General features: G+C 44.4%; 2 long non-coding RNA genes across 2 annotated transcripts in view; both read right to left on the bottom strand.

The window, feature by feature from the left end:
* Nucleotides 1-8,845, bottom strand: part of LOC140911185 (uncharacterized) — a 466,388-nt gene extending 457,543 nt beyond the window's left edge. The window contains exon 1 of the long non-coding RNA XR_012158854.1: nt 8,677-8,845. This is a non-coding gene — a long non-coding RNA (uncharacterized lncRNA). The remainder of the gene's footprint in view (nt 1-8,676) is intronic.
* LOC140911186 (uncharacterized) lies at nt 379-7,127 on the bottom strand. The gene is made up of 3 exons (XR_012158857.1): nt 6,993-7,127; nt 5,998-6,088; nt 379-1,910 (listed from the first exon to the last, which is right to left on the bottom strand). It is a non-coding gene; the product is annotated as an uncharacterized lncRNA (long non-coding RNA).
* Nucleotides 8,846-26,207: the final 17,362 nt, after the last annotated feature.

Below are 26,207 nucleotides of genomic sequence, written 5' to 3'. Positions count from 1 at the left end.
CTTGATTACATTCTGCACCTGGGGTTTTCCTAGACTGCATGTAAAGAGGAAAAAGGAGCAGGGAAGGCCAAAAAACAGGGGGGGGGATGGGCGGAGTAAGAGGGGGAGATTTACAAATCAAAAGGAAGTGTAACCATGAAATGGGTAAGGTGTAAGTTGCAATGCTGACCTGAGGTGTGTAAATCAGGAGGTGAGCTCAGCTGAGTTATACCAGTAGTGGTATATCAGTGAGAGAAGAGAATCACGCTTGCAATGTTTATGGAACTAGCCTCTTAAAAAAATAATGGGTGAATCTCTCTCTAAAATGAGAGGTTTCAGAGTAGCAGCCGTGTTAGCCTGTATCAGCAAAGAGAACAGGAGGACTTGTGGCACCTTGGAGACTAACAAATTTATTTGAGCATAAGCTTTTGTGGGCTATGGCCCACTTCATCAGATGCATAGAATGGAACATATAGTAAGATGATATATACACACATACAGAGAAGGTGGAAGTTGCCATACAAACTGTAAGAGGCTAATTAATTAAGATGGTAACTAGGAAAATGAGGGAGAGCATTCCGCTGCTGAGTGAACAGGAGAAGGGTCTGTACACACACTTGTGTTTACTTCTTAGGCCCTATCTATACTAGAAAGTTATACCACTTTAGCTATATTAGCATAGTTAGTGATACAACCCTCATAATGTGAATGCAGTTATATCGAGATTATATATATATGTGCTTTTTGCAGCATAGCTGCCTCCACACTAGGGTTTGGACTGGTATAACTATTTCAGTGAACAAATAAAAAACAAACACAGACCACCCTAACTGACCTACCTATCCAAAAACTGTATATAGACAAGGCCTTAGTAGGGAGAACACAGGGAAGAGTATGGGGGTAAACATAAATGACATTTGTAGATACTGCTAAACTGGGAAGTGTTGTGATGAGAGGGATCATAGATACGGAACTAGAGAAATCAATGGGAGCTGCTGGGTGCTCAACACTTTTGAAAATTCTGCCACTAAGGTCTAAAGGTCACCCAGACCTTAAACATCTTGGAGTTCTGCTGGGGAAGAGGGGAAACCTTATCACCAATACATGATTTGTAAAATCAGGGACTTAATCCACTGCTGCTGATGCCAAGAGATGCAGACTGCACTGCCTTGAGTCAAAAAGGACCATTTACTCAGGGCCTTTCACCAACAGGGTAAAGTCAGACCGTATTCTAACAACGCCCTCCTGAAAGGGTCTGCCAAAGGAAGACAGCTTTCATTTCCACTGTGGGATCCTGCCAGAGGAGTTTGCCTAGAGGATGTACTGAATCAGCACATCCCCCACAGCTGCCCTGGCTATGTCTTCTCCCTTATCAGCATCACCCATTTTGGGGGGCTGTGTTGGCACCTGCAGGCTCCTTAGTGAAAGAGAAATTGGAGGCACCCTCCACATAGGACTCTGAATGGACTTTCCACCTCCAGGGCTGGACCATCAGAATAAACCTGGCTCAAACAGTTTCTACACATCAGCTTTCTATATCAGCATAGGGAGTTTCTGGAGCTTTGCTCAGCAGGCTGACAAAGAGGCCATGACGAGTGAAAGTTGGAAGCACTCACAAAAGCCTCCAGTTCTAGCTATAGCTCAGAAATCTTTTCCCCATCCACAGCCTCCAGCAGTAGCCAGCGTTCAGGATTCAGCTCTACAGCTTTTCGGCCCTCCTCATATTCCAGTAATGAGCACATTGCATATACTTTCTACTTGGCCATTTCAGCCTTGACAGGGACCTTTTCCAGAAGACTGAAACAAAACAGTTGTACAATAGAATTTTTGGCAAGCCCTCCTGTATCAGCCACATCCAGGTCTTCAAGCAGAGCTCCTTCTTGGCCAGTAGACATCTTCTGAGCCTGTAAGTGCACCTGGAGAATCCATGCCTGTGTATGACATTAGGAGACAGATGGAATCACTCAGCCCTTGGAAACAACAGAGAAAGGGCTAGACATGCAGCTGCAGACTGGGAGATGACAGGAGCTTCCATTGCAGCCATAACAAGAACAGGATATCCCAGGAAAAGTAGATGTCTCCCCTCTTCACCCCAGTCTGACTTTCCCCTCATGTGTCTCACACTGAGATCTCTCTTCCTATTATGTCAAGTGTTAAAAGAACCTTTGATTTTCCTACCGATGAGGAACAAAGTAGATTCAAGCTGGTGTACTCAGACACAAAGTAAGGAAGAGAAAAATATATTGTCAAATAGTCCTTCCTGTGCTTCTAAAGCAATTTCTCACTTTCTCCCTCAAACCCCAATTCCATCCCCTTCTCTGGTTCTTCAGAGTTCCTCCCTTTCTATTCCCCACTCTCACCTGCCAGTTAGGGGCATCGGAAGTGGGAGTAGCAGGAGGAGTTGATGTCCAGATAAGGAATTTCTGGAGCTCGCTGCCTTTCCTATCAGAAGGCAGGAGCAGTAATTTATAGGGGGGGGAGAAAAGTTGTCCTATCTGGGAGTCTCCTACTCACCTCCTCTAAAGGAAGATCTGCCCAATCCCACAGTCTTCCCCTCCCTTCCTGGGGGAAGAGAGAAAGTAGAACCACTGCTGTCTCTGGCTGTTTCCCCTTCCCTACAGGAAGAGAGGTGCAGGTACACCCTGCCCCCCACTCTGGGGGGGAATATATTACATAATCCATAGAATATGTGTAAAATAGCTTTTGAAATAACTGTTTTCTAAAATGCCAGAAGTCATATGGAGGATTCCAAAGCTTTCTGGGGAAGAAGAGCCCACCGGGCATCATATTTTCATTTACTTTTAGATTGATTCATGTTCTGCATCCTGGGAATGTTCCTAATCTTGATAGAAATGGGGTTAAAAGTGCTAGGAATGTTCCCCTATGCAGCTCCACACCACTGCATGCACAGATACTTTGTCCGTCTGACTACAAACCTATCTGGGACCTGAATGCTTTTTTCCCCTTCATCCCTATTCTCCTCTAGATGGATACTTACATTACAAGATAATGCAACAGTACATCACCACATGATGGCAAGACTGACAGCCACCAAAACAGTCAAGCTCCCCCCGCCTATCAAGATCAATTTTAACCACTGATTTTTGATACCAAGAGAGCGCAATAGTAGGCACAACATGTTCACCATGAACATCACAGAAAACCTACAGAGGGACATACACAAGGAGAAGATACCACAGCCTCGTAAGAAACTCCAGTTTTACAGTGGATGCCATTCTAAGGTGAAAAGGTACAATAATCTTTCAGTGCCAACCAGCTTCTGTATATTAAGGAACATTCAGCTCCAACGTTGTAGGATATTGTTAATGTTCTGGCTACCATAGGGAATAAATAACTTATGACATATGGCAAAGTGCCCTACTTCTGCTTTGTTATCAACTATATCTATTCTATTAATCTGACATGCTGAGAACCAAATACAGATTTTTTTTATCTCTGCAACTGCCACCCATCTGTTTCTGGAAGTCTGGAAAGTCTCAGTGAGTGGTATGTGCTCACTTGTAAAGGCATCTGCAAATTTCTGGTACTGATTTACAGTACACTAACTCTTCCTGTAATTAGCATGCCAACAGTTATAGTATTTGCTGTGCGAACATTTCTGATGTTACATGCTGTAAACATGACTGACAATCTATGGTATCTTCTTGTCATTGATCTTTTTTAGAGAATTAAAATTGTTTTTTTTCAGGCCAACTCAGCAACCTAGTGTCAGTCCAGCCTTCCACTGCAGGAGACTTGGGTAAGACTCCTGGGGCCAGAGTAGGCTGCTTATTTGCGTTTTGCATATATGTTTCTGTACCACATAGAGAGGACTGGCCAGGACTCTTCCTGTCAGCAGTAGCGTGGCAGATGGCAATGTATTTTTCCTCTGCAGCTCTTCTAGCCTCTGTTGAGCCCAAGATTAAAAAGACTAGGTCTGGGAATGAAAGCTGGCTGGGTCTCTTGAATGGCAAAGCAATGCAATTCCACTATGTTGGTTCTATTATAACCTAAAAGACAATGCAGTATATGGGAGACTAAGCAATGGTTTTCAGTTACACTAGTGCAAATCTGGAGTAACTTCAGTGACTATGTTGTTCTGCCAAGTCAGTGGAATGGCTTTGGATTTCCACAAGCATAACGGAGACCAGAATCTGACTTGGGTTTCTTACTAGAGCTAGGCATCTAAATGGGAACTGTACATGCATTTCATTGCAAGTACAAAATTGTAGTTCATTGAGCCTAAAAATCAGGTCCATTGCAAGTAAAATATTTAGACACTTCAGTGATATCAAGTAGGTCAATAAAGGCACATCTACCTTGGGAAAAGAGCTTTCAGGCCATTTGCTCTATCTCCTACCAGTGAAGGATTTTTCCCTACAATACATTTGCTAGTGCTAGCATTCGGTGAACAGTGAAGCAGTTAAGTGAGATGGTGTGTGTATAGATTCCAAACAGCTATCTGTAATCAGGGGAACTTCAGGGCACCGAGAGTATAAGGATACTGTTGTCATTACAAAAAAAAATAAGGAAAGAAAAAATCAGTAAGTGCTAATTGTGCAAATATTAACACAAAAAGTTTTAGATTCAATTTAACCGCTGATTGAGTCAGAATCTGTAATAAAACAGGTCTATAACTGGGAATCAGACTAACATAATCCTGGTACAATTCAAGCTCAATATGACCTTGGGCAAAATAAGCATAAAACTACTGGCACAGTACGTCAGACAACCCAGCAGAATTGCTAAGACATTTCAGAAGGGCATGATTTACTGTGCCCAAATAGCACTTAAGTTCAGAGGAATTAATACTAACAACTCAAGTGAGACATCATAAGTCAATGATTGAAAGCCTCCGCTAATGTTGTCTCAGCCCTCTGAAGACTCATGAAGCCCTCAGAAATTCCTCAGAGATTATATGTAATTAAATGCTACGCAACTGAGAAAACAAGTTCTTGTTCAAGAATGTTTGACAAAAATGGCTAATCAGTCCTAGACCTATGCATCTGGAACCGGTGCAGATTTTAGTCTATTTATTTATTTTAAGCAAAGGCCTGTAATAGTAGCCATTTTCAAAGCAAGCAACATAACACCCATTGCCAGAGGATGAACAAAACAATTCTGGTCACCAGAGGAATTGTCTCAGGAATACATTCTTTGAGTAATTTAGTTGGAGAAGAATCAAGCATGTGATTAGTGGGATTTAATTTTGAAATCGCAGCAATCCTGAATGCTGAGATCATTGCGGAGGGGAAGGGGGATTAGGGTTTGGGTTTTAAAGAAAAAAAACAAAAAAAAAACTGTAATAGCAATAGCAGGAAATCAGGCAGTCGGAGACATTCTGGGTGATGGGAAAAGCAGCTCTGATACCATCAATTTTTACTCTGGAAAAACTGGAGAAAAGTCATTACAGTGAAGGGATAAACCCTTTCATTAGGATGTAAGAAAAATGCTCTACCAAAAAGCTGTCTAGAATTACTCCTGCCATTTGCACTGAAACCAGACTTAGAATATTAAGGTTTAGCACGCTTGGAGCCCACATTGTACTTGAATGGATCAATTAGTTTTCCAAGCACTACAGCCGACACATAGGCTGGGCTTTCCAGATGAGCCCAAGGGAGTTAGGCACCCAACTTTCACTGAATTTCATTGGATTCAGGCACCTAAATGTTTAGGCCCATTTGAAAAATCCCAGCTGTAAATTATAGCTCCTTAGCTGACATTTCAGCCTTTTGCCAACCATGTTCACCTGACCTAAGTCCATCCTAAAAAAGGGTAGATGAAGTGTGGCAAGTATTATATTGCACTACAGTTTTCAACTGGAAGAAGAGTTTTCTTTTTCAACCCTGATCTAGTCCACTAGGAGTAAACAGGACAGCCACAGTGAGTTCCCATACTTCTGAGCTGCTGTTTTCTGTGTGCAAGCAAGGAGCGTGATTTACTCTGTGGAACAGGGAACAAAAATGCATTAAAGACTATGAGCACTCAGATACTGTAGCAATGAAGTGATAAAAGTACCTTGGATAGATAGAATTAGCAAAAAGACCCAGTCTTTCAGGCCACTATGTTCCTCCTCAAGGCTTTCATCCCTCAGGCTGTTCAAGGTATGCTGTTGACAACACCAAGTCTTACATCACCAGAAACCCAAGACAGGAAAACCTCCAAATGGACTACTACATCAGAACTATAACAAGGTATGGAAGTAGAATTGCCAACCCTCCCGGTTTCAGCAGGAGTCTCCCAGAATCAGGCTTCATCTCCCAGAGGCTACTGCAGCCAAACCAGGAGATTTTAGGCATTAAAAGTCCAGTGGTGCAGAGGGGCTAAGACAAGCTCCCTGCCTGCCCTGGCTCCACGCCACTCTTGGAAGTGGCTGGCACATCCCTGAGACCCCTGGGGAAGGACCAGGGGGTCTCCATGCGCTGCCCCTGCCCCAAGTGCCGAGTCTGCAGCTCCCATTGACTGGGAGCTGCAGCCAGTGGGAGCTGTGAAGGTGGTGCCTGTGAGCAGGGGCAGTGCGCTAAGACCCCCCCCCCCCGCACCGCACCTAGGAGCCGCTGCCAGAGGGATGTGCCGTTGCTTTCAAGAGCTATTGAGGTAAGTGGTGCCCCTCCCACCCCCTCCCACTGCAACCCCCTGCCCCAGCCCAGAACCTGCACCCAAACTCCCTCCAATCCTGCACCCCAACCCCCAGCCTCAGGCTCAGCCTGGAGCCACCTCCTACACACCAAACCCCTCGGCCCTACCCCCCCCCAGACCAGAGCCCACACCCCTCCTGCACCTCAACCCCCTACTCCAGCCTGGTGAAAGTTAGAGAGGGTGTGGGAGAGCGAGTGACAGAAGGAAGGGGGCTAGAGTGAGTGGGGGAGCAGGGCCTCGGAGAAAGGGTGGGCCTTGGGGAAGGTGTGGAACAAGGGTGTTTGGGTTTCTAAGATTAGACAGTTGGCAACTCTATATGGAAGCTTCCTTATTCCAAAGGATCCTCCTCTTCCGTCCCCCAAGCAGCTACTCACAGAGTTTCTTGTCCTGCTCCTAGGAAATCTGATTGACCTTTGGAGAAGCAGATTGTTTCAGTCTCTAATAGGCAGACAGTGCTATGGAAGCAGCACTTCCGAACAGCAAGGCAGGGGCAAGAGCAGAGAATTAGGAAGGGGTGTGATGGGAAAGAAAGAGGAAGTAAACCAGCAAAGGATGGACGGGGGCGGGAGGGAGGGCAAAGTAATCAGACTCCGTGTAATGAGTCGGAGTGGAAGAAGATTAGAGATCAAGATTAAAAAAGAAAACAAGAGAGGTTAACAGGGGGAATGGGAGAAGAACTTGGAGGTGGGAAAAATCATCCAGAAGAAAGGAGACTCGGGGAAGATAAAGTAAACATAATCCAGAATTGCAGTTTATTTAACATGCTATACACGCACACAATCAACTAAAGGGACTGTTCAGAGCTGATGGAGAGAGAGCAGCAAGAGGAAGCTATATGCAGAGCCCAAATTGCATCATTCCTACAAAGCCCAGGAACAATGCTTCATATTCTCAAGTGTGATCTACTGGCACCTTTTCTATTAACTATTCACATACATATAGGTAGCGCTCTGCTATAACATTGGTTTCCTTACCCTGCACCATCAAATTTGTGCAAGGGGTGATGAACGTGCATACTCAAAGGCAGAATTTAGCTGTTAGATTTTAGGTTTGTCCAAAGAAGTGAAGGGGTCATTCCTCGTATATTACTACCTGGTAAAGACTGTGGTCTGACCAAATCAAGATCATATTGAAATCAACAGGAGTTTGCTCTTTAAATAGATAGGTCCATGATTTGACCCTCTGCATTTAAAGAAGGATGGTTATCAGTGTATTAATTAGAGGAATGAATAACAATGTGAGAAGTACTGTTGCCCTCAGATTATCTGATTTTAAAGAAAAAAAGTCCCTGCAAGCTGGTGAGGCGAAGGCAGAATATCATTGTTTAAACCCAATAATTTCCCTTTCCTCCCTCACCTGAAGTCTAGCATTCAGGCAAAGCACCCAATAATAATTCCATTCCGAGAAAAAGCAGTTCTTCCCCCAGCGAAACTGTGAGCTAAACATACTGGCAAAATGTACCTCCTCTGGGAAGCAGAGGCAGCAGAATGGTTGTTAGAAGGGATCAAAAGATCAAGAAGAGATCCTGAATGTGACTTGGAAGAAAAGTTTATCAAATAAATAATCTAGTTCCTATGTGGCCTGTGCAGCCTCGTCTGGACTCTCTCAGGCACGTTCAATTTTCTAGTGTTAAGTGATACTGCGATGAAAAGCCATATGCTTGTAACCCTTCTGCCAGGTGGAGCCGGCAGCAACTAGGGCTGGGTTCAATATCTAGGGGTGGGTTCCTTTTCAACAACACCACAACACAGAACCAGCTCAAGCCCCCATCCAGTAACCTGGGAAAGTTATACACCACTCCTAGGCACCTCTGAGAGAAAATACTTCCCCACTTGCAAGCACGGAGTCTGAGTGGAGAAAAGAAACTTTTAATGAAAGGAGGGAAGTCACCCAACATTAGGGAAAATGCCACAAGCAGGATTCATAATCATAAAACCGTGAGCAGGACACCCACCCCAGAGTGTGTGGGGCAGTGCCTTTTGCCTCACGTTCTTGAGTTCTGCAACCAAGAGTTCATTTTCTGTGCCCCCCTCTGCTCCCTCACCATACCCCACTCACAGTGGTTGTCCTTGGTCAGTGAGGACCCAGGGTTCAGAGGTGCATCTCTGAGTTCACCTCCCACCCAGGGAAGAAAGCATCTTGTTGCTCTGCCATTTGAGCACTTGCTCTGGCTGGCTGCCCCACCAGCCACTGGTTCCACTCCGACCAGCCATTCCTGCCAGCCAACTGACAGTTACCTTCTACTGCCACCTGCCTCTCTGCTGTGACCTCTTCAAGTCAGTCTTAGTGACTATCAGCTCTTAGTAACTTTCAGTTTTTAAGCAGGCTGGGCAGAAATGCTGTACCACCACAAGTGATCTCAGTTATTTTAGCACTTAAAATAACAAGCTCTAACTTTAAACAGTGGGCAGAAACAGGTTAAACCAAATCAGGGACCCTTAGGAAGAGTCCACACTTCTTGGCTGGGACATCTGTCCCTAACCCTCTTATTTTCACAGAGGTCTGGCATTTGAGCCCCTGGCTTAACAAGGTCTTTTCAGCTGAGGGTGACTCCCCTCACTTGGGACAGATTAAGCACAGTTCTGCTCCCCTCTTTTCGTACAACAAAAACAAGACATTTTACTACCCTGGCATTCTAAAAAGTGATTTGTAACCCAACACCAGCCAAAGTTGATCAATTTGAGCAACACAGCTCCATCTGCTGGATATTTTGGCAGAGTAGGTGTGTTCATGTTTGCTCCTGAAGTGTCTCCCCGTCGCAGCTAGCTGTCAGGGGAGAACTCATTCAAACCCTGCTGACAAACTATATGCTTCATAATAGATACATGAGACTAGGGTTTGCCAGTCACCAGAAAAATAATTTAATCTGCTGGTTTTTTGTTTGTTTTTTTTTAAACATGGGTCTAAAGATTTGCATTATCACCACAATATATTGGGATAGCGAATGTTAGAAGTTTGTGTCCAGCTAAAGATGCTGTAGCATTCCCACTTCCACAGTTTAAGAGATAATAGATCAAAACTCTTGAAAATACAGCAGCTGTCTGCCCACCAACATGCAAGCGCAGTGCGCTTGTGTGAGAGAGGGTTTGAGTTGTGAGAGACAGTGAGGACACTGCATATCTAGAGAGAGAAAACACATAGATAAGTGGCTGTTGAAAGGGGGAGATTGTAGAGTTGCCTTGTGGTTGGGACGGGCTTGCCTTGTGGAGGTGCCAGTTTATTTGCATTTAAAAGATGGAAACCCTACATGAGATGTCAGAGTTAAATATACCATAGTGGTATTAATTTTGTATTCCCAAGAAAGACAGACTATTTTTAAAAGATATGGTCAGGTACTATTTTTAATAAAAGAGGTAAAGAGAATTTTAAAAAGACTTTCATTGAAAATTAAGTACTATTAAATGTCTAACTTTCTTCTGACCACTTCAGCCACTTATTAATCTTTGCATTTCATTCAATTTGGACAATAAACACAGATGGGTCAATTTCTTGTTATGCTTGTAGTCAATGTCAATTTCTGGGAATAGAAATATAGGAATTGCCAGACTGGATCAGCTCAGTGGCCCATATAATTCAACAGCATGCATCAAACACTGGGCAACACCAGCCACTTTAGAGGAAGGTGCAAGCAAGACTGGATTTAGGGGCATGTGATCATAGAATATCAGGGTTGAAAGGGACCTCAGGAGGTCATCTAGTCCAACCCCCTGCTCAAAAGCAGGACCCATACCCAATTAAATCATCCCAGACAGGGCTTTGTCAAGCCTGACCTTAAAAACTTCTAAGGAAGGAGATTCCACCACCTCCCTAGGCAACGCATTCCAGTGTTTCACCACCCTCCTAGTGAAAAAGATTTTCCTAATATCCAACCTAAACCTCCCCCACTGCAACTTGAGACCATTACTCCTTGTCCTGTCCTCTTCTACCACTGAGAATAGTCTAAAACCATCCTCTCTCGAACTACCTCTCAGGTAGTTGAAAGCAGCTATCAAATCCCCCCTCATTCTTCTCTTCTGCAAACTAAACAATCCCAGTTCCCTCAGCCTCTCCTCATAAGTCATGTGTTCCAGACCCCTAATCATTTTTGTTGCCCTTCGCTGGACTCTCTCCAATTTATCCACATCCTTCTTGTAGTGTGGGGCCCAAAACTGGACACAGTACTCCAGATGAGGCCTCACCAATGTCGAATAGAGGGGGAACGATCACGTCCCTCGATCTGCTCGCTATGCCCCTACTTATACATCCCAAAATGCCATTGGCCTTCTTGGCAACAAGGGCACACTGCTGGCTCATATCCAGCTTCTCGTCCACTGTCACCCCTAGGTCCTTCTCTGCAGAACTGCTGCCTAGCCATTCGGTCCCTAGTCTGTAGCTGTGCATTGGGTTCTTCCGTCCTAAGTGCAGGACCCTGCACTTATCCTTATTGAACCTCATCAGATTTCTTTTGGCCCAATCCTCCAATTTGTCTAGGTCCCTCTGTATCCTATCCCTGCCCTCCAGTGTATCTACCACTCCTCCCAGTTTAGTATCATCTGCAAATTTGCAGAGTGTGCAATCCACACCATCCTCCAGATCATTTATGAAGATATTGAACAAAACCGGCCCCAGGACCGACCCCTGGGGCACTCCACTTGATCCAGGCAACCAGGTGGGATGCCAGGCTTGCAGGGCACCAGGCTTGGGGTGCTGTTTCTGTTGTTAGCAACAAAAGAGAAAATAGAATGTTTGAAGTAAAATGTTTCAGGTATTCCATATGTGGATTTCCCCCCCCCCCCCAATCTCCTAGAACATTCTGGACCTTTGTAGAATCTCATGGAACCTTCCAGACTTTGGAGAACTATATTTTCCTTGAAGCTCCTAGAATGTTGATAGCCATGCCCTCATGGATGTATACAGGTGCAGGGCAGTCAGTTAGTGAGATACAAGAATGAAGTGATAGCCCAGCTATGATATTGTGAACCTTGTTTTATTGTAAAAAGAAAAAGGAGTACTTGTGGCACCTTAGAGACTAACCAATTTATTTGAGCATAAGCTTTCATGAGCTACAGCTCACTTCATAGGATGCATTCAGTGGAAGATACAGTGGGGAAGATTTATATATACACAGAACATGAAACAATGGGTGTTACCATACACATTGTAAGGAGAGTGATCACTTAAGATTAGCTATTACCAGCGGGGGGGGGGGGAAGAAACCTTTTGTAGCAATAGTCAAGGTGGGCCATTTCCAGCAGTTAACAGGAACATCTGAGGAACAGTGGGGGTGGGGAAATAAACATGGGGAAATAATTTTACTGTGTGTAATGACCCATCCACTCCCAGTCTCTATTCAAGCCTAAGTTAATTGTATCTAGTTTGCAAATTAATTCCAATTCAGCAGTCTCTCACTGGAGTCTGTTTTTGAAGTCTTTGTTGTAATATTGAAACTTTTAGGTCTGTAAGTGAGTGACCAGAGAGATTGAAGCGTTCTCCAACTGGTTTATGAATGTTATAATTGACATCTGATTTGTGTCCAAACTGTATTTGTGTTTAAAGACTTGGAGTGTAAGTATGATTAATGAAGGACATATTAAACAATATGCCAGAGATATCAATATCTACACAATATAAAAGAAATACTGTTATTTCTTTTGCCATGCTTAAAGACATAATGTTTAATGACTAAGACTGCAGAACAGACTTTTACTCTCCCTCATACGGTGTGTTTTCCCCTGTAGAGAAACAAAGATGCCCCCAAAGAAGCCTTCAGAAACTCAGTATAGGAAGCAAAATGCTCAATTGCAATCTAGTTCACAGCAAGGGGACATCTAATGGGAAAATATCTGAAAACAGAACACTATAGGCTGGGGCTTTAGGCAGCAGCAATTATCCCGGTACAGAAGAAATTTAGGACCAAAGCATAAATGATGGAAGTCCTATTACTAAGAAATTGGCAGATTTACCTGAAACTAAGTAATGGAACTGTGAGGAAAGTGATGGAGACTCATCCAGTTTTCCTGGAGGTTTAAAGGAGAGCGATGATAAAGAAGAACGTGGCTCACATGAAAAAAGGAGAGTAATGACAAAGAAAAAAATCTTGTCTATATGAAATGGAGATGAAGAAGAATCAGCCTTGCAGGATGACAAACAGCAGTGAGAAAAATTTCATACACAAATAGATATATCAGATCCTGCTTTATGGCCAGGAGTCCTAAACTCTGCTGATATTAATCGTACAATTTTTATTGGGCTGAGCAAAATTGAGGATGACATTTCCAGTAAAAGAGCAGAAGTGACTTTTCAAAAAAAAAAAGTCACACTGCAAAGGAGGGCTCAAGAATAATGAGAAATTGAATCAGCATTGGCTAGTTTACTGGAAATCAACTGACAAAGTGTTCTGTTTTGTTGCAAAATATTTGACAAGAATGCCAAACTGCCCCTTGCACTTTCTGGGCACAACTACTGATGCTCTGAAGCAACATGAAGAGTCACCTATCCATTTTACGGCCTACTCTAAATGGATGGAGGTGGAGTCCAGGCTCAAGCTGAATAAATGCTTAGACACAGAAAACCAGTGCATTATTAATGTAGAAACTCCACATTGGAGGAACATGCTTGAGTGTCTGATCTCAGTTAGCCAAATTATTCTTTGTAAGGAAGAGGTTCACGAAAGCTCATGCTCAAATAAATTGGTTAGTCTCTAAGGTGCCACAAGTACTCCTTTTCTTTTTACAGTGAGCAGTTCGTAAAGAACCTGCAGAACCTGTTTTACTGCAGCAAAACAACTCAAAACAAAATGACTGACCTTATGGCAAGCAAGGTGCTTGATAATAGATTGATGCAGCTCAGCAAAGCTAAGTACTACGCCATAACAACGGATTGCATTCCCAACATTAGTCACGGTGAAAAGATGTCATTTACAGTAATATTTGTTGATGACAGGGATGGTTGTATCCAAGTAAAGGAACACTGTTTCCAGTCTGTGGACAACTCTACTAGAAAAGGCCTAACAGAACTGTTTATGAACATTTTGAAGGAGAATAAAATAAAGCTTCAGGACTGCTGTGGCCAAGGCTATGTCAATAGCATGAATGTGAAGGGAAGAAACAGTGGCATCCAGGCAAGGATCCTTGTACTGAATCCAAGAGCTTCCTTTGTCCCTCAACCTGTTTGTGTCAGATGCAGTGTCATCTTTAGATTCGGTGTACTGCAAAGGATGTGTTGTGTTTTCAGCATTAGCTATCAGATGGAAGATCCGCAGGAACAGTGTTACAAATCTGACTGTGAAGTTGACACTTGCTGGAAAAGCCGCATTGATAGCATAAGCCAGTGAAGTACCAAGTTTCTGAGGTTTATGATGCCCTGATGGAACGGGTGCAATTGAGTAAAGTCAAGGCTGGAATCTGACATGAGGACCAAAGCCTGGCAAACCAGATCACTGACTTTAAATTTCTGGTCTCAGTTGTGCTTTGGCACAATATCCTGTTCCAAATAAATGTCAAATTGGACAACATCCATAACATTTTGGAACACAGGAAGCACTCTCCACTCCAAGTTCTCCAATTCATTCATGGTGCAGAGCTGAAGGACACTTTTCCTAATGTGTGGATAGCTTTAAGGATTCTGCTCACGCTGCCAGTCAGTCACAAGGGATGAGTGCAGCTTTTCAAAGCTCAGGCTCACTAAAACATATCTTCAGTCGAAGATGGCTGACAAGAGACATTGCTTGCTATATTATTGCTTGAAAATGCTATTGGCCAGTCTTTAAATTTCTGACACTGTGCTTCAGTTCATGATGGCAAAGGCTAGAAAAGAGACCTTTTGAACTGAAGAATTAGGGTTAACATTCAAAAGCTGTCACCTAGTTAATACTGGTCCACCCAATATTGGTGCACTGTTCAATTTCTTGATTTTAGGAGATTTCAGTTATTCTTAAAATTAAAGTTTCTGTAAGCTAGAGAAAATGAATAGTTTTATTTGCTTATAAATGGCATGAATAAATACAGATTTACAGATCCTAGCATGCAAATGTGTTATCTTATATGACCGTGTAGCAGTGCCCCCTTTGGTCCTGCCTCTGCTGCATTTGAAAACCATTCAGAGACCCTGGGGCTCCGCAATCACCAGTGCAGTTTATTTACAGCATGTACTCCCACCACCTTCTCACCATATACAGCTTGGGTTTTCAACTATAAGGACTTCTCAGCTTCTGCACCCAGGAGAGAAGAGCTACTGCTCTCCTGCCACTCTGGCTCCCCTCCTGGCTTCCTTCCTCTGGGCCTATATATAGCCCCAGGCTAACTAGGCTGACAGCTGTTTCCCATTTGGGAGTCAGGTGCAGCTTTCTCTAGCCAGCTCCAATTTACCTCCCTTAATTGGAGCTGGCATGACAGAGGACTGGCTCAGGCATTCCTGCCCAGCACCCTGTCACAGACAGGGATCAATCATACATGGAAATTGTGCATCTAAGTCATGAAATGGGCTACAAGTACAACCAAAATAAAATATTCAAAAGTTTAACAGATGAAGGAGGGGGGCATTGAAGACACTCCTCGCCTGGGATGCCATTTGATCTGGGCTGGCCTGGGGTGCAAGAAACCTGGCAGGTGGTAGTTGTGGGATACCCTTCACATAGGTAAAGTTTCTTCCTAACCCCCATTAGTTAGAGATTGCTTATGCCCTGAATCATGATGGTCTTGCTATTGTTACAGGACTGCTGTGCTTGGGTTTGAAATACTGTAAGGAAATGTTTTCATTTTGAAAACTGTCATTACACTTTTTGCATTTCATGAAGCACTTGTAGTCATTAAATTTGATTACACTTTTTTTAAGCAATACAAAAATTTTGGACCTGAACTAAGTTGACTGCATGCTTCTAAAATAGATTCCCCCCCACACACTGAATTTCCTTAGTTCTTCCTCTCAGAACCTCTGCTTTTCTCTCTCTTTTTTCGCCGTTAGTAATTCTGCAATTTCATATTGGAGTTCCTTCAGAACTCTTGGCTGAAGGCCACCTGTTCCTCATCCCTTATTACTGTTAAATTTATCCATTTGTTCCAAAACTTCCTCTACTGACACCTCAATCTGAGACAGCTCCTCAGATTTGTCACCTAAAAAGAATGACTCAGGTTTGGGAATCTCCATCACATCCTCTGCAGTGAAGACCCATGCAAAGAATTCATTTAGCTTCTCCACAATCTGTTTGTCTTTCTAGGTGTTCCTGTAGCACCTTGACAAACCAGTGGCCATACTGATTGTTTGGCAGGCTTTCTGCTTCTGAGGTACTTAAATTTTGCTGTTAGAATTTGAAAAGCAAAAGAAACTTTTTTGACCTGCCTAATTATACTTTTACACTTGACTTGCCAGAGGTTATGTTCCTTTCTATTTCCCTCAGCAGGATTTGACTTCCATTTTTAATAGAAATTTTTTGTCTCTAACCACCTCTTACTCTGTTTAACAATGACGACTTTGGGGGTGGGGGAGTGTCCTCTTACTGTTGGGTTTTTCTTTGTTTTTTTTAAAAATGTGGAGTATACATTTGAACCTCTATTATGGTGTTTTTAAAATTTCCATGCAGCTTGCAGGCATTTCATCCTTATGACTGTTCCTTTTAATTTGTCTAATTTTTGTGTCGTTTCCCCTTTTTGAAGTTAAATGTTACTGTGGTGGATTTCTTTGGTATTTCCCCCTATCTCCCAAGGATGTTAACTTAAATTACATTGTGGTTGCGGTTACTAAGCAGTTCAGCTATTTTCACCTCTTGGACCAGATTCTGTGCACTATTTAGGACTAAATCAAGAATTTCCTCTCCCCTTGGTTCCAGGGCTAGCTGTTCCAAGATGCAGTCAAATATGAAATTGCAGAACTACTAACTGTGGCATGTAACTGATCACTTAAATCGGCCTTTGTACTAGATTGACAGATAGCTAACGTAGCACTTTAAAAAAAAAGGCTCCGAAGCCAATCCTGGCAATTACAGAGGAGTAAGCCTAACTTCAGTACCAGGCAAATTAGATGAAACTACAGTAAAGAAAAAAATCAGACACATAGATGAACACGATTTGTTAGGAAAGAGTCCACATGTTTTTTGTGAAGGGAAATCTTGCCTCACCAATATATTAGAATTCTTTGAGGGTGTTAACAAACATGTGGACAAGAGTGATCCAGTGGACATAGGGTACTTGGACTTTCAGAATGTCTTTGACCAAAGGCTCTTGAGCAAAGTAGGCAGTCAGGGGATAAGAGGGAAGATCCTCTCATGGATCAGTAACTGGTTAAAAGATAGGAAATAAAGGGTAGGAATAAACGGTCAGTTTCATGGTGGAGAGGGGTAAACAGCAGGGTCCCCCAAGGATCTGTATTGGGACTGGTGTTGTTCAAAATATTCATAAATGATCCGGAAAAGGGGGCAAACAACAAGGTGGCAAAGTTTGCAGATAACTGTATGGAGTAATTTTGTGTTAAGTCCAAATCTGACTGTCAAGAGTTACAAAGGGCTACCATAAAAGTGGGTGATTGGTCAACATTGAATTTCATTTCAACACTGTCTTTTTGTTGCCCAATGTAAAGCAATGAACACTGAAAAACAATCCCAGCTAAATATATAAAATAATGGAGTCTAAATTAGCTGTTGAGTACTCAAGAAAGATCTTGGAGTCTTCATAGATAGTTCTCTATGAATGTGCTCTCAATGTGCAGTGCTAATCAAAAAAGCTAACAATGTTAGGAGCCATTAAGAAAGGGCTAGATAATAAGACAGAAAATACTATAATGCCTTCATATAAACCCATGGCGATCCTGCTCGTCTTCCAAATCACTCCTTGTAACAACTCTTTTCAAAGCTTTCCAATGTACACCTTAAAATCAGTGCTGCCTCAGCATCTAATCAAATACTCTAGCTAATTCAGAACAAGTAAAAATCACTTGCTTAAAAGTGCTTTTTACAGGGGCCACTCACATCTGTGCTCTGACATGCACTGGCTTCCAGTTTGTTTCCAGGTTTTAATCTATAAAATCCTTCCCTGGTTGATAGGCTACCTGTCTCTGTGTGATACTATGGTGTCTGAGATTAACCAAGGCACTCATCCCCTAGTTTAACAGTGGGGGACTGACAAGGCATTCCCAGTGAGGGGCGATCAATTCTGGAGCTTACTTTCCCCAACTTGGTTTGACACATGCTAAACTTGTGGTGCTTGTTTCAGCAACTGAGTGAAGACAGCTCAGATTAATCAAGCTGTCCACCATCTGAAACAAATCTGCTGATTGGGCCTTTGGGGAATTCAATGGAGAGAGAAACTGTGCTTTTCCTCCTGCACAGCCATGGCATAAGATTTTGAAAGTTCTTCATATCATAATCTATCAGCTTTATTTGAGACTTTGAACAATGGTGCTTCAGCTACCTTTCCCTCCCAAGTAAGCGGTCACAGGCTGTAAACCAAGGAGATCTACAAGGCTAAAACCAAGGAAGAGGCACTCAGGGTCACTCAACAATTGGCTGTTGACAAAAAGAGTTTTATAAACACCAGACCACGAAGGAGTCAGCTGTCAGTGCAACAAGATTCTCCCTCAGTCTTCTGGGCACACAGATTCCATTAGTTTCTGAGGGTGGCTCATCAGAAGAGGTCCTGCGCCCTAACAGAACTGGTGAGTCCCCACCCAAAAAGGAGGCAATGATCAATCCCATTTTTATACCATTTTGCATATTTTTTCCTGACAATTAGAAACGTATAAAAAGGCAATTATCCCGATCTGTCTTTCCACCAGGCCACCATAAACTGACTGATTTCACATTGGTTGTGGCAGACATCAGCCTTGCTTTTAGAATGTGGTCCTCTTCTTCTGAAATGTTTGTGAATGTAGTGGTTGTGTCAAAGGTCAGCGTGAGACAGCCTGCAAACTGGCGGTCTTTATCCAAGATAAAACACAATCAACAGCAGTGTAAGTGTCCCTATCTTGCCCTGGCAATGTGCCAATGTCCTGACCGGAGAAACTGAAAGTAATTTAATTGCCATCACAATTCTGTCATGTGGCTTCTCTGAGATTCCCAGCATGGACACCAGTTAAGTACCAGTATGTTGGTCATTTCATGCTTTGGACACCAATCTACTAGGAACTCTGGTTGGGATTTTGAGAGCCACCTATAAGGAGTTAGATGCCATATCATGTTGAAATTAAATATGAGCCAAATGCCTAACTATTTTAGGCTCCTTTCAAAAAAACTCTCTCATTTTAGACTGAGATTGTCAGCTCATTTCACACAGGCCCATAGGCGCTGTGTGGAGCACCCATGGAAAAAAAAATTAGTGGGTGCTTAGCACCCACCAGCAGCCAGCTCCTCCCCCCCACCCAATGAGAAATCTTGGGATTTGATCTTACTTCATTGTGGGGGAACCTAAACAGGCATTCAGCATGCACAGACTCCCCCAGGTGATCTAGTCACAAGAGAAGACTATGCAGAAAAGTTCCTGTGATGGGTGCCACTCACCTCTCGTGAGTGACCCAGTTGAGTTTGCATGTGCCTGCACTTTTCTCAGCTTGCAGAAGGTTTTTTAGTGACTCAGCCTCCAGCCAAGTCACACACAGTCCATATGTGCAACAGACAGACTCTTCTGGAGTACAAGTCCCACAGGATCTATCACAGAGCCCTCAATGTCTCAGTCTTCAGCCCTGTCCCTGGGCTCAGTCCTCTGTCAGTTCATCCAACAGGGCCTATCCCAGTACCCTCACTGGTATCCTCTTCTGTAGCCTCCCTGGGCTCAATTCCCAGCCCTCTTCTGAGCTAGCATTGCTATTGTCCCTGCTCTAGAATGGAGCAGTGCTCCCAGGGCTTCCTCCCTGGAAACCTTTGACTACTCCCCCAGCTGAATCAGTCCTTTAGCTCAGTTCATTCCCCTTCCAGGGTATCAATGTTCCATGAATGCAGTCCCTTCTCTGGGCCTATTTAAACTCCCTTTCTCAGGGCTTTAGCCACACTGCCTTTGGTCGGAGGGTAGGGGGGGCAACCTGGGCCCACCCACTACAGTGGGTCCCGACCCAAGGACCCTACAAATAGTAGCTTCCTGCTACATCCCATGTACTAATCTACTGCATTTCCCTGGGCCAATTCCCACACAGCCCTTTCACCTCTTCACCCTTACCTCAGGGCTGAAGATCTTGTACTAAACCCCAGCAGCCAGCCAGGAGCTCTTCCTTATTCCCCAGTCCCTGCCAGCAACTGCCCTGTCCAACCTGGCAGTCAGCTAGGCATGCGGCCCTGGCTCCAGCCAGCAACTGAACCTTTTGAGCCCTGCAGCTCCTTTTACACTAGCTTGCTGGGCCCTGATTGGCTGCTCCCTGCAGCCCCTCTGATTGGCCACTCTAGGCAGTCTGGAGGACTCATCTCTCCTGCACTTCCCTAGCATAGGATGTGATAGGACCACAAGTTCTCCAGCAGGGGGCCTCAGTGTCTGGTACACCCCATCACAGTTCCTAATTGAAATTACTAGCTAGAATTTCTCAGTTTGATCTAATATTACAAAATAAACTACTGTGATTACATAGCCATTTTTAAGGAACTGATCAGCATTTCTAAAGTACTCATCATTAATGTCTTGGCTGCGTCCGTGAGAATTAAGAAGTCTAGTTAAAAACTCAGGGCTGGCCTTACCATGAGGCGAACTGAGGCGGCCGCCTCAGGTGCCAGACTGTGGGGGGGAGGGGGGCCACTAGGACCCAGAGTGTAGAAAATTGTATCTGCTGCTGGTGCATATGTATTCTCTCTGCTCTAGATGCACAGAGATGGTGGAGTGCTGTGCTGGAGGAAGGAGGGCACAAGAGACATAACAGGCAGGCAGGAGAAAAGGTGAGAGGGAATAACAGAAAGCAGCAGGAGCTGCAGGGAGAGAGAAGAGGAGGAGGAGCCTCTTATGTACCTCTCTAGCATCCCCAGGAGCCTGGACTGATTAACACCAGCTTCTCAGGGAGCTTCCTGTTTCCTGCTGCTTCCCTGAACCCACTTGAGGAGAACAGGCAGTCAACTGAAGTAGTAGGAGCCAGTTAGGCCTTTAAGACACTGATATCTTCCCTCACTCAGGCCCTGCTACCAGCCTGCTTATTTTTCCCCTTCAATCAAGTGTTGAGAGCCACTATAACTGGCACAGAACAGCAGTCATGAGTGAAAGAAGAAAACACCCCTCTGGGGCAGCATTCAGAAAAAGAAAGAAAGCAAAGGAAGCTTTTCTATCTAAGCAGGAAGGAGCTCTCCTGAGATACATAGACACAAATGTTCACAGTGAGCCTTCCGGCCCCAGTGAGGATGTGAGTGGTGAGGAGATGCCTGATCTTTCAGTTAGTCAGAGTGCAGCAGCATCCATATCTCCATCTCAAATGGCTGTAACCATGCACATTCCTGAAGAAAAGTGTAAATCAGAGAAGAGTGTGGTGGAGGTGCAAGAAACAGCTGCTGTTGAGTTTAGTTCTTTAAGTCTAGATGATCCAGGACTGTGGACCCACTTGAGCAGCAGCCTGAGGGACTTCCTTGTACTGACTGCATGGGCACAGCAAGTGAAAAACTTCATGTTTCCCAAAGACAATGAAAATAGAAGTTTCCATCCAACACATTACTGGTGTGAAATCCCCAACGGTGACAAAGTGGAGAGGCCATGGTTTATGTACTCAAAAACCCAAAATGCTGCATACTGGTTTTGTTGCAAACTCTTCCAGTCTAATGTTCCAGCCACATTGGGTTCTACAGGAACAAAGGACTGGAAAAATTTGGCTAGAAATCTGGCATGCCATGAGAAGGCAGCAAGTCACCAGAGAGCATTCCATAGGTGGAAAGAGCTTGAGGTGAGACTAAGGTTCAAGGCAGTGATGAGCTGCCAAAATCTTAACAACCAGTTCCCTCCTCACCCCATAAGGGGGTCGTGGCCCACCCCCGCCCCCGGGGACTGCTGCCCCATCCAACCCCCAGCGTTCCTTGATGCCCCCCTGACCCCTGCCCCATCCACCCCCCTTCCCTGTCCCCTCCCTGCCCCCAGAACTGGGCAGGAGAGTCTCGTGGGCCACTGTACTGGGTGCCCACCCCACCCCTAAGAGCCAGAGGGACCTGCTTACCTGGGGCAGCTCCCAGGAAGCATCCTGTTATACAAATAAAATAAAAACCAGCAGGATTTTGTTAAAGGGGAAAAGGCAAAATGCCACATTTATTGTGAATACAGAAAGAATCATAGTAAGCAGTTAGTTATAGCTATAACATTCCATTCAATTTCATATTTATTCACACATTCATTCATACACACACACACACACACAGGTTCTGCAAGGTTGTTATCATAGTTACCAGCCTTAGAGTTGCTCATGCCAAGCCATGGCCTGGACATGAGGAGGGAGCAGGGCCTTGTCAGATGCTCATCTGATGCTTCTGGAAGTTGGTTTGCAGAATCAGACCCCAAAATTCTCACTTTCTAGAGTCCATTTTTATAGGAATTTCTTCCTATGTCAGTCTATGGGAATTGCTTCATCATGCTGTTGCTGAATCAATCAGCAGATGGCACATTCCTGATGGTTCTGTGCTGCCAGATGTTATCTTGTTCTTTGGTTCTCCCATCCTTGAGGCTGTTGGGTGGACCCTCCGGGGGTCCTCTGGTTATTTCCACTTGACGCCTTCTTCAGCCGATGGACACTGGATTCTTAGGCTGGCACCTCCCTGATCATTCAGTTATTATCCACACCAAGCATCCATCCACATACATCCTCTATCTCTATTTTAATCACAATTGTTAACAAAGCAAGATGAATACAACAAAAGGGTGGGGAGTCTCTGGGTGCTGTTTCCGTTGTTACAAAGTATTGCTTTGCATCTCTCTCTGTGTGAGTAGTTGTTGTTACAAAGAATTGCTTTGAGAACAGACTCTGTCTTAGAATGTACTAACACAATTAGCAGCTTGCAAGTTTCACACAGAGAGGGAGAGAAACAGTACCAAAAAACAAGAAACCTCTTAATTAGTAATACCCTGGAATTTAAACTATGGGGAATCAAACTCATTTGTGATTTTAATACAGAACTTCTTTAATATGATCCAACAATCCGGCATGTCCCTCTGGCTCCTAGGGGCGGGGGAGTGTAGCTGGGGGGGGGAGCAGGGGGAGCGGCCGCTCCCCGCCCTGATCACATTAAAAGTGGCACCTTAGGCGCCGACTCCATGGGTGCTCCGGGGCTGGAGCACCCACAGGGAAAATTTGGTGGGTGCAGAGCACTCACCGGCAGCTCCCCGTCCCGCACCCGGCCCCAGCTCACCTCTGCTCTGCTCCGCCTCCTCCCCGCGCCGTCCCACTCTGCTTCTCCGCCCCCACCCCCCAGTTCCCACGAATCAGCTGTTCACGCGGGAAGCCTGGGAGGGCTGAGAAGCAGGCAGCGGCTTCGCGCTCAGGCCCAGGGAGGTGGAGGTGAGCTGGAGTGGTTCCCCTGCGCCCCCCCGGGTTACCTGCTGTGGCGCGGGCGGCCCTCCTTGCGCCCCCCCACCCCAGCTCACCTCCGCTCTGCCTCCACCTCCCTGGGCCTCAGTGCGAAGCCGCCGCCTGCTTCTCAGCCCTCCCGGCTTCCCGCGCAAACAGCTGATTCGTGGGAAGCCAGGGTAGGGGGCGGAGAAGCAGAGCGGGGCGGCACGTTCAGGGGAGGAGGCGGAGGCGGAGCAGAGGTGAGCTGGAGCCGGGGGCGGGGCGGGGAGCTGCCGGTGGGTGCTCTGCACCCACCAAATTTTCCTTGTGGGTGCTCCAGCCCTGGAGCACCCATGGAGTCGGTGCCTAAGGCACCATTTTTAGCCGGTTGTTAAATTTAGAAGCCCTTTTAGAACCGGTTGTACAAAGGCCACTGGTTAAAGGCCACCATAGATGATCAGCATCAAGAGAAGATTGCATCAGAGTCTCTTCACTGGAAAAATGTTCTGAAAAGGCTCATTGCCACTGTGAGAATGCTTGCTACCCAAAACATAGCACTGCGTGGCACTTAGATCGGCTGTATGTGCCAAACAATGGAAACTTACTTAAAATTGTGGAGCTGATGGCTGAGTTTGATGCTGTACTCCAGGAGCACCTAAGAAGAGTCACCACCCAAGAAGAGCAGGAGAGTGAATTTGTGTGGGGGGGGTGGAGGGTGAGAAAACCTGGATTTGTGCTGGAAATGGCCCACCTGATGATCACTTTAGATAAGCTATTACCAGCAGGACAGTGGGGTGGGAGGAGGTATTTTTTCATATTCTCTGTGTATAAATAAAGTCTGCTGCAGTTTCCACGGCATGCATCCGATGAAGTGAGCTGTAGCTCACGAAAGCTCATGCTCAAATAAATTGGTTAGTCTCTAAGGTGCCACAAGTCCTCCTTTTCTTTTTGCGAATACAGACTAACACGGCTGTTACTCTGAAACCACCCAAGAAATGTACACACACCACTACCTTGGAAAAACAATTCAAAACGAGATCATACAGTTACTGGCAACAAAAGTCAAACAGAAGATTGTGGCAGATCTGAAGTCAGCAAGATATTACTCTGTTATTCTGGACTGCAGAGCTGACATCAGCCATATGGAAGAAATGACTTTAATGGTGCGTTTTGTAACAACAACAGAACCTAGTGAAAATGTCCCTGCAATGGTGACTGTCAGAGGGCATTTTCTAGAATTTGTTGACATTGATGATGCTACAGGAGCTGGTATGACAAATGTGCTTCTTAAAAAGCTGGAAGGTATGGGAATTGCGATAGCTAACATGGGAGGTCAGGGCTATGATAATGGTGCCAACATGAGAGGAAAGAACAAAGGAGTGCAGACACGGATCCGAGAGTTAAACCCTCGAGCTTTTTTTGTCCCATGCAGTTCTCATTCATTGAACTTGGTGGTCAGTGACGCAGCTTCTAGTGAGGCAGCTGAACTTTTTAATGTAATTCAAAGCATATGTATTTTTCTCTGCATCAACTCATTGATGGCAAATTTTGAAGCAACATCTGGGAACATCCTCTCTGACACTGAAACCACTGAGTGCAACATGATGGGAAAGTCGAGTGGAGGCGATAAAGCCTATCAAACACCAAATTGGGAAGATAGATGTTGCCATAGTTGCCATTATGGAGGATAATGCTATGACAGGAACTGTTCGTGGGAGAACAGTGGCAGAGGGAAATGGAATCACCAGAAACATACTTCAAATTTCTGTGTGGCTTAGTGTTGTGGCATGACATACTGTTTGAAATAAATGTTGTAAGCAAGAGACTCCAAGGTGTTGACCTTGATATATCTGGAGCAATGGAACAACTGGAGAAAGCAAAGTCATACCTACAGTCTTACCGGTCAGATGAGGGATTTCAAAACATTCTGAAGAGTGCACAGAAGTTGGCAGAGGAACTTCACACTGAAGCTATTTCCCACCCATTCAAGCATACAAGAGTCACCGAAGAAGACATTTTGATTACAGGCATGGGATAATCCCATAAGAGACCCAAAACAACAATTCAAAGTTGAATTCTTTAACCAGGTGCTAGATTGTGCAATACAGTCAGCTGAAGAACGTTTCATGCAGCTCAAGGAACACAGCAGTATATTTGGGATGTTGTATGATATTCCAAAACTCCTCACTGTACCTGAAGAAGACCTACACCAGCAATGCAAGGCACTAGAGACAGTGTTGACACTGATGATATGCGTGATATTGATGCGAGTGATTTAGGTGATGAACTGAAAGCCCTTTCAAGATACATTTCAGCCGGATCAACTGTTCTGGAATATATGTGCACAAATAAGAAGACCACCCTCTTTCCAAATGCTTTTGTTGCTCTGCGCATACTTCTAACACTTCCTGTAACAGTTGCCAGTGGAGAACGCAACTTCTCCAAGCTGAAGTTAATAAAAGCACATCTACGCTCCACAATGACACAGGAGAGGCTGGTCAGCCTTGCAACCATCTCAAAGAGCTGACCCAGAATGTGGAACTTCTGCAGGAAGCAGTTCAAATCTTTGCAACCAAGAAGGCACGGAAAGCACCACTTTGATAATTCAAACAGATAAAAATGCCAGTGTTTACTATGCAGACAAGAAAAGTTACATTTGCTGTTCAGGCGTTTGAAAGTTAAGCGTTACTTAACATTTTTGAATGAGGCATTTTAAGTAGTTAGTTCTCCTTTATTGGGGTAGGTAGCAGAGCAGTACCATGAGAGGAGTAGAACAGGAAGAAGGCAGAATTGAGACCTTTCAAAGTTTTGGCCCAAGCAAGGGGGCATGGGGGCATCATTTGAGCTCCCCGCCTCAAGTGCCAAAATGTTGTGGGCCAGCCCTGTAAAAACTAGCTTAACCATGAAACTCAAAGTTGCTCTAGATCCAAAATATTGTTTTCAGATGTAAAATGTTATTTTGCAAAACAAAGAGAAACCAGTAAATATCTTTCTTTCTGAGGTTCTCCATAAAGCCAAGTGCCTAAACCAATTGTGTTCATATTTCAGAAAACATTTTCCTCCCAAGTGGAGAACCTGCATGCCAAATTTCAATCTGAAAGTAATTTTTCAGGGACAAGTTATACCAAATGTAAATACTGTTGAGGTTTATAATGGAAATTCTGACAAGACTGTAATCATAGCATTATAAACAT

Source organism: Lepidochelys kempii, chromosome 5 (genome assembly GCF_965140265.1).
Source record: "Lepidochelys kempii isolate rLepKem1 chromosome 5, rLepKem1.hap2, whole genome shotgun sequence".
Taxonomy (NCBI): domain Eukaryota; kingdom Metazoa; phylum Chordata; order Testudines; family Cheloniidae; genus Lepidochelys; species Lepidochelys kempii.
The sequence above is the reverse complement of the archived record's forward strand: the minus strand, read 5'-3'. Positions and strand labels throughout refer to the sequence as shown.